Genomic DNA, 20,099 nt, shown 5'->3' with positions numbered 1-20,099 from the left:
CCTGGATCTGCCTGTGTGTGTGTGTGTGTGGTATTATTCTGGCTCTGAGACTGGATTAGGTAATGCTTTTGTGCCCCAAAATAGGGGCTGCTATACCCAGGGTACCTGTGCTTGCCACTCAGGACATGAAGGAGTTTTTCACGTGCGGAGCATACTATGCTTGTGATCTGTAATATATATTGTTTCCATTTTCTATCTGAATATGGTTTAAAATGTTGGCTTAAGTCTATAAAGATTTCAGTGGCTTGTGTCCTGATTACCTCAAACAGCCTCTCTCCTTGTGTGATTCTGCAGTGCTGAAGTGCGCGAGCTAACTGTCGCCAGCTTCCAGCTTGAGGGACAGACAGGGCATTGTCAAAGAGGACTTCTTTACTGTGGGTTTAATTTCCACAATCAGTTTGCCAAAGTCTGAGTTTGTTGGTCTTCAGGTCATGTTGTGAGGCTCATTTGTTCTTCCAGGATCACTAACTATTCATTTCCTGTCTCCCCTTTGGCTTCCTTTAAGGAAGCAGGGTGTGTGTGGGGAGCAGAGGGTAGCGTATACTTTCAATGGCACAGTGTGGGGAGATGGCAACAGGGTAGCAATAGAACTTTTCCTTCCTTTGCACTTTGCAAAGACACTGGAAAGTCAGATCAGTTGCATATTCTTCTTCCCACTGCTTGCTGAAATAGTGTTATAGTGAAGATGAATGAGAGAGAACCCATTAGCGTTCTATAGTATGTTTTGTCTAAGACCACACACAGTGTATCATTGTGAACAAGCTGAGTGCTAGACTGTGAGCTTGGCACAGTGTCTGCTGCTGAATCAGTCATCCACAACAGATGCCCATTCCAAGTATCCTTCACAAACACCATTTCGGAAAGAGAAGGATTGGATCATTTGTCTGAACACAAGTATTGCTAATTGTAGAGGTATGGAGGGAGGGGGAACTAATTGATTTGGATCTCATCCTTGCTTTACAGTGCATTTTAAATAACTTTACACTGGCTGGCATTTTCTTTTCTAAATGTCTTCAGGTCTCAGTTAGCTTTGGAGATTTCTGTGGGACTGCTGCACAAAGCTCCATGGGGAGAAGAGTAAAAGTAAAAAGAACCTTGGGCATAAGATTCAATGTAAGTGGCCAAATTTGCCAGTCAAATATAATCCTACTCACAATGCCTGATTCTTCTGCCTTTTACTGAACAGTAATTATTCACATGAGGTATCCTGTTGAGTTTAATGGGGCTTCTCATGTATATACTATTCAGTGAATGACTGAAGAAATAAACCCAAAGGCAGTCAGAACAGCCACACAGATAACCCTGTTTTCTCAGAGAAGCAATGCCATTTTTTTAAAGCTAGTTTTGTGTGTTCACAGAAAGGGCAGAATACGGTTTTTATTAGGGCTTTTTAGCAACATCTTCTCTTATCCTACTGCTTCAAAAAAGGAGAAAACTGTACTAAGAAATCTAAGAACTACTAGTGCCACTTAGCACTTTCCCTGCTCATGTCAGAAAGAATCATGCATGCCCTACCAAAGAGCAAAATGCAGCTTTCTTAATTTGTCTCAATACTTTTTACAGGGTCTTATTCTGCTCTCATTGAAATGATTAGCAAAACCTCTCATGTTGGTTTAACTGGGCAGGATCGACCCCATAATAAGTATCTCAGTCACGTAAGCCTTGGATTTGTTTTTTTAGCATCATGCTTTTTAAGTGTTTTTAGTTACTGCCTGCAGTGTATACAGCTGTGAACTTGGATAATAAATAAGGATCATTTCTATGAAGAAACCTTTGGCAGCATTTTTTTGCTTTGCTGAGGTAAGCTGTTAGTCATCTGCCACCAAAGGGTAATCAGCTAGATTTTAAATATTGCTGTGTCTTTCTAGTTTTACTGTATATTTGATTAGTCAATAAATACATGTTCAGTATATTTCCAAAGCCAAGCAATATCAGAGTAAGATGCAAGCTACATTACTTAAAAGAAATGAATGTAAATGAACTAGAGTTGATTGTAAAAGGTCTATTAATGAAAATTTTATATTTTGATTGGAAAACTGAGTGAAAACAAAGCTGAAATGATGAAAAATGGATCACAACATTATAATGACATTGCATTTTCACATTTGCAGATGCTTAAGGTTTTATTCATTGATGCTGAGAGTGGAGAGGTATACAGACTGATGCCAAGAGTGTATTTTTTGTCAATATCAAAATCTGACTTAAGAAAAATATAGGTCAAAATGACCAGTCTTCAGAAGTCCATATTTAGACTGCTAAATCCATATTTAGGAACCTGACTGATTTTCAGAAGTGCCCAGTAGCCAGTCAAGGAAAGTGCCATATGTGATCAAATAAATATAGATGTAAGAGATTAATTTTAGACTTCTATTCTTAGCTATGAATGCATTCAGGGAAAAATATATTTCCCAATGCAGAAGCCAAGAAACCACAAAAAAAAGAAAAAGAAAAAAGAAAACCCAGGAGAAAGAACTGTTTTATACAAAGGAAAGGTCTCAACATTATTGGAAATGAAAAATCTGTGTAGATCAGTGGTTCTCAGTGATTTTAGACCTGAGGCACTCCTACATAACTTGTGTGAATTGAGCAACCCCCATTTTGAAAACTAACATATTTATTGTGGTTCTTACCTCCTTCCAGAAGGGCCAGGCAGAGAAGAGCCTGAGTCTGCACTTACCTTTTTAACTCTTCACACCTGGCTTATCTCCTTGCACCTAAGGCACCCTTCAAAGGATCTTGTGGAAACCTTGGGTGCCCCAGTACCCTGGTTGAGAGATACTGGTGTACATACATATATGCTGGTTCAGGCAGATAACTAAGGGTAAATTAGTTGGTTCTTATGGAGACAGCAAAAAATAAGGTATTTTGCAGGCATACCAGATATCGGTAGAAGGCAAGATATAGCTAAGCTGGATCTAAAAGAATACTTCTTAATAAAAGAGGGACAGCAGTGACTGCTATAAACAGGAATAAGGCATGTATGTGTAAGAAAGCATTTAATGTTCAGTATTGTTTTGAAATAAGTACTTCACTTACCCTCCTAATATTTTAACTCTTGGGTTTGATAACACCAATATCTGATAACTGGGAAGTGCCACTTTTCAGGTTTAGCCCTATTTTTGGTTAGTCTTTAATAGGCTTATGCACTCAGACGTCAGACCATTTCACCATTCTGTGATCTAGCATTTCCTTTCTTTACCGACACTTCAGATGAGAAATTTCCTTTAAAGATTTATTTAAACAAGTTGTCCAAGATGTGAAGTATTGTTGGAGGAAATAATAAAATTCCACTGTGGGATAATAGGACCAGAAGAAATTTGTCCACTTATGGAATGATATATGTTATGGGTAAGGTTGTAGATATGTATGCTTATGTGGCTACTGGATAATTTTTCAGAATCATATATTCATTAATAACCAGGCTTGTATTTATCGTGTAATATATAGGTTAGAATTCATGGTTGTAATTAAGACAGCTGTTGGTTTATGCCATTTTTCAATTTTATACCAGTTTTAAGTGAAAAATTATTCTCTATCTTTTAAGGACATATTGGGTATAGAATCACTGAATCACAGTGGCGCTGAAAGGGACATTTAGAAGTCATCTAGTCCAACCCCTTATCCAAAACATCCCATACAAATCCTTGTCTAACCTATTACTAAAACTACACAGTTAATCTTGTCACACAACTACCAGGCATAGCACCCTAACCTTGCCACAGGTTATGCAGGGGAATGAGGCTGGGCAGTGTGCTGCTGCTGCTACAAGGATTGCTATTCTTGAGGGATCTAAGGAAGGAGGGGCACAACCCCTGCTATAGAGGAAGGCAAGAGCCCCCACAGTCCACACCATCCAATCATGAGGTAAAATTTCATCCCGATCCCAAATGTGGCAATAAATCTGACTCTGAATGGAGGGGGTGAGACCTTCTAGCCAGGAACCTCTGGATTTTAGTTCCAGTAGGAGCATCAACATATCCCAATCAAAATCCCCAACATTGACTGCAGCCAATACCAAATGCTTCTGAAGAACATAACCACCCCCCAGACCCCACACACCAATAAGTAGCAACTAGAGGGGAAAAAAAATATTCCCAGTCCCATGCAGCAACCAGCAAATCCCAAAAGCCTAGCACAGGCATAGCTACTCCTAGTTCATGCCTGACCAATGCTTATCCAACCACTTCTGGGTACCTCCAGTAACAGAAATTCTACAACTTTCTTAGGCAGTCTGTTCCACTGCCTCACTCTTCTAACAGTGAAGAAGTTGTTTTGGATATCCAGTCTAATCTGCTGTAAGTTCAAGCCATTGGTCTGCTTCCTGCTCTCTTCAGCAAAAGAGAAAAGGTGCTTTTTCATCTTTATGGCAACAATTCAGATATTGAAGACTGCTATCAAGTTCCTTCTTAATCAGCTTTCCTGCAAAGGGAACATGCCTTTTTCCTTCAACTTCTCTTTCTTTGGCTTGACTTCCAAGCGCTTATCATTTTTCTTGCCCACCTCTGGACCATCTCTAACTTTTCCATGTTATTTTTAAAGTGTGGAGCCCAAAATTGCACACAATTCTTGGCTTCACAGGGAGAAGCAAAGAGGTACTATAATCTCTTAAGTGGCTTCCATCTAATGCTCCTGTTGTTGCAGCCAAAAATTGCATTCCTGTTTTTGCAGCTGTGTCTGTGATGCACCAAGACTCCTAGATCCTTCATTGTAGGGTTGCTATCCAGATAGTTGTCAACCATTTTGTATTTATTTTTGATCATTCTTCCCGAGGTTAATTTGGCATGATTTGTGTATAGTAAATCCATGCTAGCTGCTAATGGTCAGCCTTTCCTTCTCCAAATACTTGGAAGTAGGCTTCCTTATGATATACTGTCAGGTATCAAGGTGAGGCTAACTAGTCTATAGTTATCTAGGTCCTCCTTCTTTGCATTTTTATAAGAAGGACATTATGTTGGCTCTTTTCCAGTCCTCTGATACCTCCCCTGTCTCTCACAACTTTGTAACTATTATTATTGAAAAGGGCTCCAAGATCTCTGCTACCAGCTCCTTCAGTACCCTCGGATTAAATTCATCAGGCCCTGCTGACTCAAATTCATTCAGATCCATCAAATGCCCTCTCATTGTTTCTTCTCAACACTCACTGTCTCCTTTATCCAACTAAACTTTACTTGGGTCTTAATTGTTTTGTAAAGATTGAGACAAAGTAACTGTTGAACCGCTCCATCTTCTTTGACTCTCCTATTAAGAGTTGACTCTCCTATTAAGAGTTCTACTTGGCTATTTAACAGCTTCTTCGGCCTTTCTTTTCTGGACAATATATTGATAGAACCACTTGTTTTTGCTGTTAACTTTTCTTTCTAGGTAAAATGAATTGCTTACCTCTTCCTTCCCTTCTGGGTAGTCATGACTACTTGAGTCAAAAGAAATCCACCTTTTTGCAATTCAGTGTCTCAATACTGCTGACCTCATGCTCCCCCCATCTCAGGATCATTCTGCGTTCTTCTACCAGCAGATGTATGGAAAATTGAAGTATCCCATCAGTACCATCTCAGAATTTTGGATAATTTGTCACCTTGAAGAGTGCCTCATCCACTTCTTGACTTGATAGCCTGTAGTAAATCCCCACCATTATATCAGTTTTGTATTTTTCACCTTTTAGCTCCATCCAAATACACTCTGATTTGCTAGCTTCTTTATTCTGAAGAAGGAACAAGTGTATGTATTTTTGACACATAAGGTGATACTACCAACTTTTCTCTCAACTCTGCCCTTCTGAGGCAGAGTGTAACCCTCAATGTTGACCTTCCAGTCATGAGAGATGTGTATATAATACCAATCAGATCATAGTTCCTTTCACAGGTTGTGACTCCAGTTTGTTTGTTTGTTCCTTTCTAACCCCTGGTCTGTAAGCTCTTCTCGACTGGGACTGTACTTGTTTGTACAGTTCCTACCACAATAAGGCCCTAATCTCCATTAGAGTCTGTAGGCACTACTGTAATACAAATAATAATAATATTTTAATCAACTGCCTTATTTAATCTGTTATCACAATTGTTTAGTGTAATTTGGACATTTGTTTCCTTTGCACATTTAAAACAGTCCCAGGGAGACTCAGTTAGTTTGAGGTTCAGGGATTATGTGGACCTGATTATTCAAATTCCCTGCACCTGCGGGGGTTTCTTTTTACATTTTGTGTTTCAAACTGAATGTTCACTAAATACAATGAATTTAAAATATGGAAAAATGGATTAAATGAAAACATCAGAACTCCATCTAAGTTTATAATCAGCATGATGTGGGGGATGGAAATTAATGTGGAACCCAGCTGAACAGTATGTTGGCATAAGAACTCTTGACTTACAGCTGTTCCTTTGTTCTTTTTTGTTAGTTTTACAGCTTTTTTTCCCCAGAAAACCGTACTTTGCATGAAAGACAAATTCATACAAGAAGATTGTTTAGTTTAGTGCATTATAATTTAAGCTGAGTGAATTAAAATCTGTAAAAGTCACACAACATTCTCATGGGGAGGACAGGGGAACCTAACAGCTAATTTCCATACCAAATTAAAAAAAGACTATATGAAAGCTGCTGCTTTTCAAGATGTGCAAAATGACCTTAAACTACTGCTTTTCAAGATGTGCAAAATGACCACTTCTACTATTAGTGATGCCAAAGTGCCCATAATGCCAGGATGGCTCAGATAAAAGGAGTAAATATGAAATTTGCTTAAAAAACTACACACAAAAACTGCCTGTTTCTTATGACAGTGGATAAAAATAACAGAGGATTAACAGCTAAAGATTAGATATAATAAAGGACCTAGGTGGCATTTAGGAGCTCAAAGTCCAAGAGCATGAATCAAAAAACATGCACTTAACTGTCACCTAGCCTTAACACCTTCCTTTTTTACTCTTAAATTCCACAGGTGCCTAGATTTGTACTACTGGGCATACCCAGAACTTCATAGAGCTGAGAAGTTTAGTATCTGGCATGTATCCTCAGAAACTTTTGACACACACCAGTGGGACAGGGCTCCCTCCTTAAAAGCTGTAGCAGCCTCCACCTACTTTTAAAACATGTTTGGCTGACTTCCTTACCTTCATGTAACAATAATTTACTGGTTAGACCACTCACCCAATAAGCGGAAGCTTGGATTGAAATTCCCTCTCTGCATACTGTATTTCATACCAGCAGTTACTTGTCAAAATGTTTTGCTTTAGTTCTGGGATTTCAAACTCACCCATGCTCCAGGCTTCTCGCAGTCTGGATCCATGGCCAAGCAGTGGCTGTGGTGGCAGCAGCAATACCAGTGGTAACAGTAGGACTGACAGTGGTAGGACTGGCAGTGGTGGGATTGTCAGCAGAGATGGTGGGACAAGCAGCCCAAGTGCCGCCGACAATGGGTGAAGCAACCCACAGAGCAAGTCAGGCTGTATCAGAACAGCCCTTGTCTGCTGCCAAGACCAGTGGGCCCAGGTCCCTGAATTCTGTGGGCTGGCCATACACACAGCTAGCCAAATTCCCGAACCCTCCAGAAAGCTGGAGGGAACAACTCTATGGACTGCATGTTTGACACCCTTGCTTGAGTTAGTTGAAACCTGTTCCGGAGTTTGCTGTTAGGGCAGGTTATACCACTTTCCCAATGTTTTTGACAGTACTGCCAAAATATATGGCCCTGTTCTCCCATTCTGTATGTGTCCAACCCAAAAGAGGTTGCACAGCAGAGAGAGAGGGCTCAAGAACAGCAGAGGAGACTGTTCCCAGGGTGGCGTTAATATCCTATTTCTGGGCTTGCATATGTGGACTAGGAGTTAAAAGTCAGTGTTATGCTGCTATCCGGTGCTCTCATGAGCATTGTGGACTTAATGTAGATATCCACTTTATTGCTGTTTTGGTGTACCCACATGATGGAATTTCAGTGTCTGATTTTTAGAAGTAATAATATTATAAAACATTTAAAATTGTAGTTACTGGATGGATTCTAGGTTTTAGATTCCATTTCCCTTTACCCAGATTAGAGAAACACGTATTTTGTTTGGTCACTACACCATTATATGAATAATAGTGGGATTTTCAAAAGGTCCCCACTGTGTATATCAATGTCATCTCATTGATTTCAACAGGGGTAGAATTCATGACTACTAGACACAGTTGAACTTTTGTAACAAAAATATTATCTGTAAATTGGCTTTTTTTGTTAGATAGGTGCATAGATAATACTTATTCTGTTGAAGCTTTTTATTCCTGCACTGAAACTAGAGACACAAACAATTAGTTTTGAATTGTTTTTAGGTTTTACTGTTTTGGTTTTCCAATTTTTTCTTTTCCATCACTCTGTTTTCCTCACTTTTGCAAGGTTCTTGCTTCATTTCTTGCAGAAGTTGGATGGTATTTAGTCACAGAACCACAGGGTACTGTAGGAAGAGAAGGATGGTCTTCATGGCTAAAACAGTTGAATGCTTCTGTGGAGAACTGAATTATTTTAGCCTTTGCCACAGAATTCCAATATGATGCTGTGCAGTCCCTTTAAAGCAGAATTTTCACAGGTGCTATTTGCAGAAGTGCTGAGTGCTCACTGAAAAAAATGGGAGCTCTTCTTAAAACCTAGAAAATGTTATAAAAATGCTAACACTTGATTTTTTAGAGTATTAAGGTGTCTCAAGATAAGTGCCCAAAATTAGTGGATACTTAACAATTTTGGACTTAATCTCTCTGTGCTTCAATATTACCACCTTGTAGAGGTGTCGTGAAGATAAATTCATTATGCTGAGAGCACCACAAAAAAGCCCACAAAGAAATTAATAATTTTTGTATTCAGTGCAGCATTCAGATGTTGTGTGCTAAATAAGGCCTGGGACTTCACCTTGAATCATGATGATAAAAAAGTGTATTGAGTAGCTAGTGAGAATGGTACATTTTTGTGCCCTGAATAAAGTTGATGGAAAACTTCTTATGTGAAACCTTATTTTTTATATTTTGTAAGTTTTTAATTCTATGACTTCATAAGATTGATAGTTTTCTAACTGAGGGGCTTTTTAAAACAGTATACAGAAATACAGTTTAAGACAATTTCTAAATCAGAGACATCACTACTTTCATTTAAAACAATATGTAATAGCTATATGCACATTTTTTTTCCATCAGAGAAGTCTGTTGTTGTTCTTATGGGAGAAAAGTAGTTTCAGTAGCAGAAATTAAAAACCTGCTGAACCAATTGTACACCCACATTTTACATTTGCCTGTGTGAAACAGTGGTAGGTAGTTTCATAGTTTCTAGGGTTGGAAGGGACCTGAACAGATCATCTAGTCCGACCCCTGCCATGGCAGGAAAGAGTACTGGGGTCAAACGACCCCAGCAAGGTGTTCATCTAACTTCCTCTTAAAAACCCCCAGGGTAGGAGCCTGCACCACATCCCTTGGAAGTTGGTTCCAGACCCTAGCCGCCCTGACTGTGAAGTAGCGCCTCCTGATGTCTAACCTAAACCTACCCTCTCCCAGCTTGTGATCGTTATTCCTGGTCACTCCTGGCGGTGCTCGGGGGAACAGTGACTCCCCCAATGCCTGCTGATCCCCCCTGACTAGTTTATAACAGGCCACAAGATCCCCCCTCAGCCTTCTCTTTTGGAGGCTGAACACGTTCAGGTCCCGTAGCCTCTTCTCATAGGGCCTGCCCTGTTGTCCCCTGATCATGCGAGTGGCCCTCCTCTGGACCCTCTCCATGCTGTCCACATCCCTTTTGAAGTGTGGCGCCCAGAACTGGATGCAGTACTCCAGCTGCGGCCTGACCAGTGCTGCATAGAGGGGGAGGATCACCTCTTTTAACCTGCTTGAAATGCATCTGTGGATGCATGACAAGGTGCGGTTGGCCTTCCTAACTGCCTCCCCACACTGCCGACCCATGTTCATCTTGGAGTCAATGATGACTCCAAGATCCTTTTCCACCTCTGTGCTGACAAGAGGGGAGTTCCCTAACCTGTAGGTATGGTGCAGGTTGTTCCTCCTCATGTGCATCACTTTGCACTTGTCTGCATTGAAACCCATCCTATTCTCATCCGCCCACCCTTGTAACTTGTCTAGGTCTGATTGTATCCTGTTGCTTCCTTCTAGTGTGCCCACATTCCCCCACATCTTAGTGTCATCAGCAAATTTGAACAGGATGCTTTTTACCCCCTCATCCAAATCGCTGATGAAGATGTTGAAGAGTGCGGGCCCGAGGACCGAGCCCTGCGGAACCCCACTGCCCACGTCCTTCCAGGTTGAGAAGGACCCATCCACTACCACCCTCTGGGTGCGGCCCTCCAGCCAGTTGGCGACCCATTTGACTGTGTGGGTGTCTCTGCCACAGCCCTCCAGTTTCTTAATGATAACGGGGTGAGAGACAGTGTCAAAAGCCTTCCGGAAGTCCAGTAAGACTATGTCCACTGCTACCCCTGCATCTAATTATCTGGTGATCTGATCGTAAAAGGCCACCAGGTTGGTCTGACAGGACCTGCCACTGATGAACCCGTGCTGGTTGCCCCTAAGCATGCAGTCCCCTGCTGGCCCCTCCTGGATGTGTGCCAGCATAATTTTCTTGAACAGCTTGCCTAGGATCGAGGTAAGACTAACTGGCCTATAGTTTCCTGGGTCATTCCTCCTCCCTTTTTTGAAGATGGGAACCACGTTGGCCCTCTTCCAGTCCTCCAGTACCACTCCAGAGCACCACGAGTGCTCATAAAGCCGTGCCAGGGGACTTGCAATGACCTGGGCCAGTTCCTTTAGAACTCTAGGGTGGAGATCATCTGGACCGGCTGACTTGAAAACGTCCAGCCCCTCGAGAAGCTCCCTAACTAAATGCTCGCTAACCCTTTGCCTAGGTGTGCCTCCCCCGGGGCCTGAGGGGGACCCAGCAGGGAGGTGGCTGTCCTGGTCTCTACTTAGGAAGACGGAGGCAAAGAAATCGTTAAACATGTTAGCTTTGTTGCCTGGTGTGACGACCAAGTTTCCCAACGTGTCCTGCAAGGGCCCCACATTACCCGGGACCTTCTTTATACCTCCTATGTATTTAAAAAAGGACTTCTTATTGTCCTTAATCTGGGAAGCTAGTCCCAGTTCCATCTCTACCTTGGCCTTCCTAACTACCCCCCTACATCCCCAAGCAACTGCAGAATAGTCCTCCCTGGAGATGACCCCTTCTTTCCATTGGGTGTAAGCCTCCTTTTTAGCAAGGAGACATGCCCGGATGCTTTTGGTGAGCCATGGAGGCTTGTGTGCTCTCCTGCTCCCATTTGTCCTCATCGGGATTACCTTCCTTTGGGCTTGGAGGATTGTCTCCTTAAGGAGGGACCACTTACCTTGCACACCTGGCTCCCTTCCCCTCTGGTATCTCAGCGCTTCTCCAACTATCCTCCTTAGCTTGTTGAAGTCTGCTCTCTTAAAATCTAGGGCCACTGCCTTACTGCTTGCCTTTGCCACCTTGTGCTGGATGGTGAATTCCAGCAGGCGATGATTGCTGTCACCCAGGTAGTCGAGCACATGCAGCCCTCTCACCAGGTCATCACCCGTGGCCAGCACTAGGTCCAAGAAGGCATCCCCCCTGGTGGGGCTGTGCACCTCCTGGGTTAGATGGAGATCCTGCACTCTGGCCAAGATCCTACTTGAATGATCTGACCTGGCTGACTGCTCTTCCCAGCAGATGTCCGGGAAATTCAGGTCCCCCATGACTACCACCTCCTTAGCCTTCACTACCTCTGTGGGCTGACCCAAGAAATCCTGGTCAAGCTCCTCTCCCTGGTTGGGAGGTCTGTAGTAGACTCCCACCGTTAAGTCTCTTTCCCCTCAACTGCCGTGTACCCTAACCCAAAGCACTTCAGAGTGCCCCTCCCCTGACTCCTTACTAATTGACGAGGATGTGTATTCCTCCTTAATATAGAGAGCCACGCCCCCACCTCTCTTTCCTATCCTGTCCCTCCTGTACAGCCTATAGCCCTTGATATTCACCGCCCAATCATGCATTGAGTCCCACCACATTTCTGTAATCCCTACTATGTCCAGGCTGGTGTCAGCCAGCAGGAGGGTGAGTTCCTCCTGCTTGTTGCCTCTACACAAACGCTCATAGTATGGGCATTTGAGGCCTCCTGTAGATATGTGTACTGACCCCCTAGTCCCAGCGTTACCCTGGCCCCTATCTCTTAGCTGTTTATTTGCTTCGCTCGGTGGTCTGGGCTGGGCTGTAGTTATGGGTGCTGTTTGGTCTGGTGTTTCCTCCACCCTCGTCTACCCCTTCCCCCAACAAGCCTAGTTTAAAGCCCGCCGGAGTAGGTCTGCCAGCCTAGAAGAGAACACACGCTTACCTTTAGGGGAAAGGTGGAGCCCATCCCATCCCAGCTTGTCTCTCGTTGTGATGTGCTAGTCATGGCTGAGGAAGCCAAAGCCCGCCTCAAAGCACCATTCCTGTAGCCGCCAGTTGGTCTCCGCGATGCACATTTCATGCCGTCTGCTTAGTCCACTCAATGGCAGGATAGAAGAGAAAACCACCTGTGCACCCATCTCCTTCAGCACGCACCCCAGAGTGTGGTAGTCCTCCATCAGGCAATCAGGGCTCCTCCTGGCCACATCGTCAGTGCCCACATGGACTAGGACCATGGGGTAATAATCGGTGGGCTGGATTACAGTTTGGAGCATCCCTGTCATGTCCTGAATCCTCGCTCCAGGTAGGCAGTAGACCTCATGTGCCGAGGGGTCCTGGCGACAGATGGGGCCCTCTGTACCTCTCAGGATGGAGTCACCAATGACGATCACGCGACGTTTCCTCCTCCTGGCCTTCTTGCCTCCTTCAGCTTGCACAGAACATGGTGAGCATGGAGTTGCCTCCTCCCCGGTTTCGTCCTCTACTTTCTCCTCCTCCTGGGCTGCCAGGGCTTCTTACCTGTTCTCCAGCCAGACTGGAGGAACTGGTGCTGCCATGTATCGAGCAGCCCTGGCACGGGAGGTGACCGTCTGCCACTTAGCAGTGGAGGGCTCTTCTTGAGGTGCATCCTCCTTGGTCGCACAACCCTGCAGGGAAAGAAAATACCTGTCAATTTCCTCCTCTGCCTCTCAGATTCCCCTCAGCCTGCTAACCTCCTCCTGGAGCTCCCTCACCTGCGCCTCCAGGACCCTAAGGCGGGTGCCTGCAGGACAGGTGTGGGGGTCCCCAGTCCCTGCCCCCCCAGGCCTTGCTGGGCAGCTCCCGCAGGCCAGGCGGTTGGGGGATGCCAGCCCCCCCGTAGGCTCCGTCTGGGTGGAGGCCTCAGACAAGCCCCGGGAAGGCCGCGCCCCCCGGGCAGGGGCCCTGGCAGCACTCCGTGTCGACACCATCGTAGGAGTTGCTGAGTTTCTAGCTGAGTTTGGGTCCTCTGCCCCATGCTAGCAGGAGTCAGCCTCTGGGCCCCTCCTGCTCACCCTCTGGCGCAAACACCAGCGCAAACGCCAGTGTGCTCTTACAGACCGCACCTGTTTGCGCGCTCTGTTCGCACGGCTCGGGAGTGCAGCTCCCTACCGGCTCAGCTAAGAGGGATCCAGGGGGCTAATTTAGTTGAAAGGATCTAATGCTGCTCACCAGTTATGATAGGTCTGTCCATAGTTATCAAGTGATTGCTCACTTTGAAGGGAAATTAAAATTTATGATTTAGATATTTGCAGGCTCATATTTAAGCTGGTCAGAGGTCCAGTCCTTAATGTTCCTAAATTTATTCTGGCTATCAAACTGTTCTATGGAATTACACCATTCTCTTGAACCAAGGGAAGATTTGGTCTTTAATTTCTGTGTCATTCATCTTTGGAGAATGCAGGAGTTGTACACTAGCATTTACTTGAAGCTACCCTCATAGAAACCCATTTTACAGGTAGGGGGAAAAAATGTCCTATTCATTCAGTACCTTAGTGGTTGTAATTAACATTTCTGTTAGTTCTAATTATAGTTTTTGTATCTCAGCCATTATGCTAATGGTGTTGTTCAGTAGTATGTGAGATTGCATTCATTATCACTGGTGAATTAAACCTTTATTAAAGAAAAATTCCCTCAGGCCTCATTCTGGAGTTAAGTAATTATTCATTTGGTTTTATCCTGGCAATTAGCTTATATACTGTAGCACTCATTATTGAGTTTCTATACCTCCCTGGATGAGATTAACCCACCGTGGTAAATAAATGCCTAACAGTTCCCATCGTGTTGCCATTTAAGTACATTATTATGTAACAAAATAAAGAATCATAATTCAGTGAAACAGCATTCTGGTTCCCAACAAACAATACAGTCAAAGAGAGGAGATTATATTGGACATCTGGGGTTCAATTCAGCAAACAGCTGTAAAAATGAGTTTATGAAGCCCTCTGACAAAGCAAGATTTTAGAAATGGGGCTCATCTATCTGGTCAATATACTTCCTAAATGAGATCTGCGGTATACTAATCTACCTTCACATAATAAATATATCTAGGGATAGCTATTAGGCATACACAAATTTTATGGATAACCTGTTGGAGCTCAACCTCATGGTATAGAAAAAATTATTCAGCAGGCTTCTTTGGTTCTCACCCATCTCACTGGAGTTTCTGATCACCTAACTATTGTATTTATTGTTACAGCAACCCCTCCTGAAAAAAGACATATTAGTATGCCCGTTTTCCAAATGGGAAACTACATTGCTTACTGGTAGTCTCATGGAAAATCTTCCAAAAAGACAGAAATTAAATTCATTTCTGAGTGAGAGTCTAGGGCTTTCAATGCACTTTCCTGCAATATTCAAATCATTCTTGTTTATAACACCACCAGTATAAATTTATCTTATATACAACACAAATCAAATTCTGAAGTCCTTAGTTCAAATGTTACCCCTTATCCCAATTCATATAATGTTTTCAATGTGCAGGGACATTCATCACCATAGAAAAGAGCTTTAAAGCATTTTCAAACTATTTTAAAGACCTTAAAAAACAAATCAATTAAGTGCCCTGGTCACCAAACCTTCACTGATGTACTGCTTATCATAATTGCACAAGGTCAAATATGTAGTACTACTTGAGACAAAACATTAATTGACTCCATGGGAGTTTTACCTCAGGAAGTAATTCAGGATTTGACCTTGATTTTGAAGAACTAGTCTATGTAAAGATATAGCCTCCATTATGCAGTGAATCTCATCAAGTTGCACAGATTGTATTGTATACCTTTCTGTTTGATAAGCATCATTTAATCTCTTCCATATTCTGAAATTTCTATAACATACCTACAAGAATCCCCTTGGACATCACCACTTATGTTTCCAAATGCAAGTTGTATATCATTAACCTTGCTTTCAATAATGAGCACACACAGAGCACACTCATAGCACAGAAGACATGGAATACATAAGTAAGAAGTAATTATGAAAACCAGAACATATTTTTGTGATTTGAGAGAAAAAGGGAGCGGGGAGGGGAAAAGAAAAGATCACAGTGTTGAATAGATCATTTAATGCTCATCAGAAAAGCATGTGGGGCCATTACAGTTAAGGGGAGCTATATGCCTTTGAGTTTCTGGGCCTCTGATAGTATATTGGTGAGGATGGTATAAAACCCTGAATAGAATAGAATTCGGTACACCTTAGCAGGGTAAATTCGTGTTGTATGCAGTGTTGTATGTCATATGATAAAAAAGTTATTATGTAGTCTGCAAGCAAACCTACCTTGGATGTTTAGTGGATTGCTTAATTAATATTCAGAAATTGTGTTTTGAAACAGGAAAGTGGCAAGTGCCAAGTATTATTATGGGGCTGTACTATATGTCACCATTTTAATGAATTTGGATTGTGTACTGTATGACTTTTACAAAGGAGTCATTTTAATCTAACTGTTTTACAAATTAATACATACATTAGGGGTCTCAGAGTAGAAAGCAAGCACATTAGTTTGATGGTAAAATGAACACTGATCTGCAAGTCTTGGGTTCAGGTTTTGTTTCTAATCACTCACTCTATCTGTTAGCAGACATAGCAGTTGTATGACCCCTGTTGGCTTATGAAAACACAGTGTTGAGTAGCTGAAGACTGAGGTAGTGTTAAAGTGAAATTTTTATCTGAATACTCACCCTATAAAAACGAACTGGTGGTGAAGGGGTCTTCCTTGTTTAGCTGTGTATCCATTACGCCATACTCAGTCTTCTCTGGTTTTTTTCTATCGGCATAGTGAATTTCACTAAGGATCAAAAAAAAAAACCAAGCTGAGAATTTTTTTCCCCTTCTCATAGATTACACAGTAGTATTGAACACCCTAGAGGCCATAGTCTTCCCTCAGTAGTATTTATCCAAGTCAACTGTTTTCTGTGGCATGACCACATTCCAGAGAGTTGTGCTTAGGGGAGTAATCACCCTTGCCTGGTGGACATACTTGTTATCTGTGCATCTTCTGATCCCAGAGAATGCCTGTGCTCCACATACAGCTTTTTGACAGCCAGAATAAAGTTGGAGGCAATAAAAACTGTGCCTCTGACCAGCTTAAAAATGAGCTCCCAAGGAACTGAATCACATACTTTAATTCCCTGTCAAAGTGAGCAAGGACTACTAAATCAGGACAGGGCACAGCCTTTCAAATCTTCATCCCCTAATTATTTTGCACCAGAGAACTATGAAGGGAACCCTCCTGAGCTTTCCAAGGATTATGTTCTCTTCTGCTGTCCTTTGTCGTGAGGTTTTTTTTCCTGAAGGAAAGGAAAGTCTACAGCCATGTTTCTGTTTAGGGAAAGAAATTTGAAAAACACATTTAAGATAGAAACATGTACAATTCTCTATCAAGTGAGCACCAGTCATCCATTGGTGGACAATATTTTATGAGATTCATTGGAAGAGCAAGACAGCACTCTTGGTCACAGTTTCTCTACCTCTCAGTTCTGTTTCCAGATATTTTTACCTCCGTTATCAATTTAGTGGCAGTTATGGATGCATTATTTTTTTTTAAATAATGTTTTAAAGGATATTGTTAATTTCGTTAGACAGGAAATTTCCCTTTAAATTTGTTCCAGCATTTAGCACTTATCATTCAGAAGGAAAACAAGAAATACAGTGCTCAAAGTCAAAATATACATGCTCAGATAAGGGGAAAATGCAGAATACAAGGGCGTGGTCATAGCAGTTTGGTGCTTCAGTAGTGAGGCTTGTGCACACTGTTTGATTTAGTATTATAATTAGTACAAAAGTTTAAGAAATGGTCACATTTTAAACAGTGCCCTGCTGTGAGAGTGTAACAGAAGAGAAACCTACTAGACTAGTAGTTTGCAAGCAAAAATATGATTTTAAAAAAGCCAAACACAAGTCTTCACTGTTACATCCAAGGAAAATGGTCCTTAAATTAAACAAAATAATGGAATAGTCTACTAAAACAGAGAGATTACCCTAGACCTTTACTAACCCTGCAATGTGGTCATCAACACTAGGTTGTTATATTAATTTGAAACAGCATAGCAACCATCTTTTCTTCAAACAAATAGGAAATAGGCAAAGCATTGCTATTTTAAGGGATATATTATGGATGTTCTGTTGAGCAGCAAAGAGGTGAGAAATCCTTGAGGACAGTAGGAAAATAACACAATGATGAACATAAAGACAGACTGGAACAGCAGGCCACTACTTTTCTATATTCTCAATAATATTAGCAATAAGAAATGGAAATGGTCTAATTTTTCATATTTTCATTACTTTAATAAATATAGAAGAGCAGACATAAAGATATCAGGAACTGTTGAATCTCTTTGGCTAAGTACAGACAATCAAAAAGCCAGAGGTGGAATCAGTCAAATCTTTACGGGTTTCTCTAAGCTGCAAAGAATAGATCAGGAAGGGACAGAACATACCTTACATCAGTATGGGGCACAGGAATGCCTGCATTGGCAAGCTGGGGGCACTCCCAGGTGCCTCCTGGCCAGCTGCACATTGCCAAAGGCACCTGAGCCCAGCCGATTGGCAGGCCATGCCTCATTGGCCTACTAGGCACATGCCCCCAAGCCCTGCTGTCAGCTGCAGGGATGGGGAGAGCCAACAGAGAATCTCTCCTCAGCCCCTCTCCTCGTCCCCCACCCCACAGCTGCTCATGGCACTGGGGGAAGGCAGAGATGGGGCAAAAATGGAGGCCCCCATCCCCATATGGCACCCAGCCTTACCTGATGCAGGTAGAACCACAGGGGGAAGTGGGGGAAGGGCCTCCATGTGGGGCTTTCTCCTCTCCCCTACTGACTGGCCCAGTTGGGCTGCACTCCCCAGTAATATTTCTTAATTGCAGTATGAATAATAGTATCATACTGGTGCAAGGAGACTTTAATGTATGAACAGTATTTCACTTTTTATAAAGTTAAAAAAGTGCTTGACATTTCTGCAGACATCTGAGGCTGCCATAGGGATTTTTAGGTTGCTATTGAGGGTCTGTGGTATAAGTGTTTGGTACATCTTGTCTCAAGAGCACTTTTTCAGCCCTCATCCTTCCTTTTCCAAATTAAAAGGAATTGGGATTGGGAGCAACTATCCTATTTTTTAATCCTTTTGATTGACTTTTGAATTGGATTCCGCTATGGGACTAGGCCATCAAAGTAACTTCCCTCAGTACAAATAAAAGATATTTAAAAATAGGTTCTGGCTCCATTAGTGGTTAGTAGAATGGATTAAAACTCTCTTTATTGTAACATATATGGGTGTTCTTGGTAAAAAAAAAAAAAATAGATTTCATAATCAAACCAAATTTTGAAATGACTCAAAATATGAAAAATTAGGCCATTTCTATCTCTTTTCAATAATATTATTGAGAACATAGAAAAGTAGTAATTTAATACAGATTAGATATGTTTTTTTCCTTATTTATACATTGAGATCAATGAGATTATAATAATCAGCTGGATCTAGACTTTCTAGAAGAATGACCTCTATCAGCGGGATTTAAAACTAGGTTTTGTAGCTTTGACTTTATGATGCTTTGCCACATGAATTCAAGAAGACATCATATTTGGTAGTAATAGTCTCTTACGTGAGCCAAGCACAGTGCCATCCCTTTAAACAGTAAGTTGTTACTAGACTAATATTACCCTAGTAGTATCACTAATCAGATGCAGAAAAACAAACTTTCTCCACAAAAAAACCCAACCCTTTAATGCTGGTTTTCATCTTTTTAACCCATCATCCAGATTATGACTACTCAATGGCCTCTCATCACCTCTTCTGGATGTAGGTTTGGGCTGATTTAGGAGCTTTCATTTTCTCTGAATTGTTTCTCTTCCTACATGCCAGTCCTCTTTGTTTAGATCTCTATTGGTAGCACAATTCTAAAGTATATGCGAGAAGAAAGAATGGGAAAGCATAACACAAAGGAAAATGTAAATGGAGGATCTACCCTACAACCTTTCTTAGGTTGTGGGAGATGTTACAATGTGGCTGTAGTGACATGAAGTATTCCTTTTTTTATTTTCTACAACATGGAACCATAGTGACATATTGCAGTATATAATAAACTTAAAATGAGTTATGTGACCAAAAGAAGTTTGAGGACTACTTCTATAGATGATGGGAAATCGAGCTGAAATTCTCCTGAGACGTTGGAAGTTCTCTTGGGACAAGCACAAATCCAAGTGCCAGTGACCTGGACCCTGGCTGATACTGCAGCAAAAGAATATTCTGAACCAAAAATCATTTCATGCAATACTGACTTTACCAGTAAATGCAGCATTGTTCCATCAAGATGGACACAAACTAGAAATCTCAGCTTTATTACTTACGTTAGTACGGTTAGATCACATCTGTATATTTTAAATGTTATATTTTTTTAAATATTAGTTTTCTTTTTGCTATTCAACAGGGGAGGTATAGGCAGCCCTTCATAGGATTGAATTATCCAGCTAGGGTAGGAAAAAAATTCTAAATGATCTTTGAACAGACATTATTTACAATAATTTTGTAACTACAGTCTTCATAATACCCAGAGGCTTGCTATTTAGCCATCACAATTGTATAACCAATTGTTCCCACAGTCCTTAGCGATAAGGAATAAGGTTTCCATGGTAATCCTAGATTTTGTAAATGCTCATCCTTTCTCTAAATGGATAGCAAATTGTTTAAATAAATAAAT

General features: G+C 41.8%; 1 protein-coding gene across 1 annotated transcript in view; it reads left to right on the top strand.

Moving 5' to 3' along the window:
• Nucleotides 1–20,099, top strand: part of IQCM (IQ motif containing M) — a 137,656-nt gene that overhangs the window by 59,806 nt on the left and 57,751 nt on the right. The window lies entirely within an intron of this gene.

The sequence above is a fragment of the Crocodylus siamensis genome, chromosome 2, assembly GCF_052110815.1.
Source record: "Crocodylus siamensis isolate JL-2025a chromosome 2, ASM5211081v1, whole genome shotgun sequence".
NCBI lineage: Eukaryota > Metazoa > Chordata > Crocodylia > Crocodylidae > Crocodylus > Crocodylus siamensis.
Note: the sequence above shows the minus strand (reverse complement) of the source record. Positions and strands in the feature narration are given on the sequence as shown.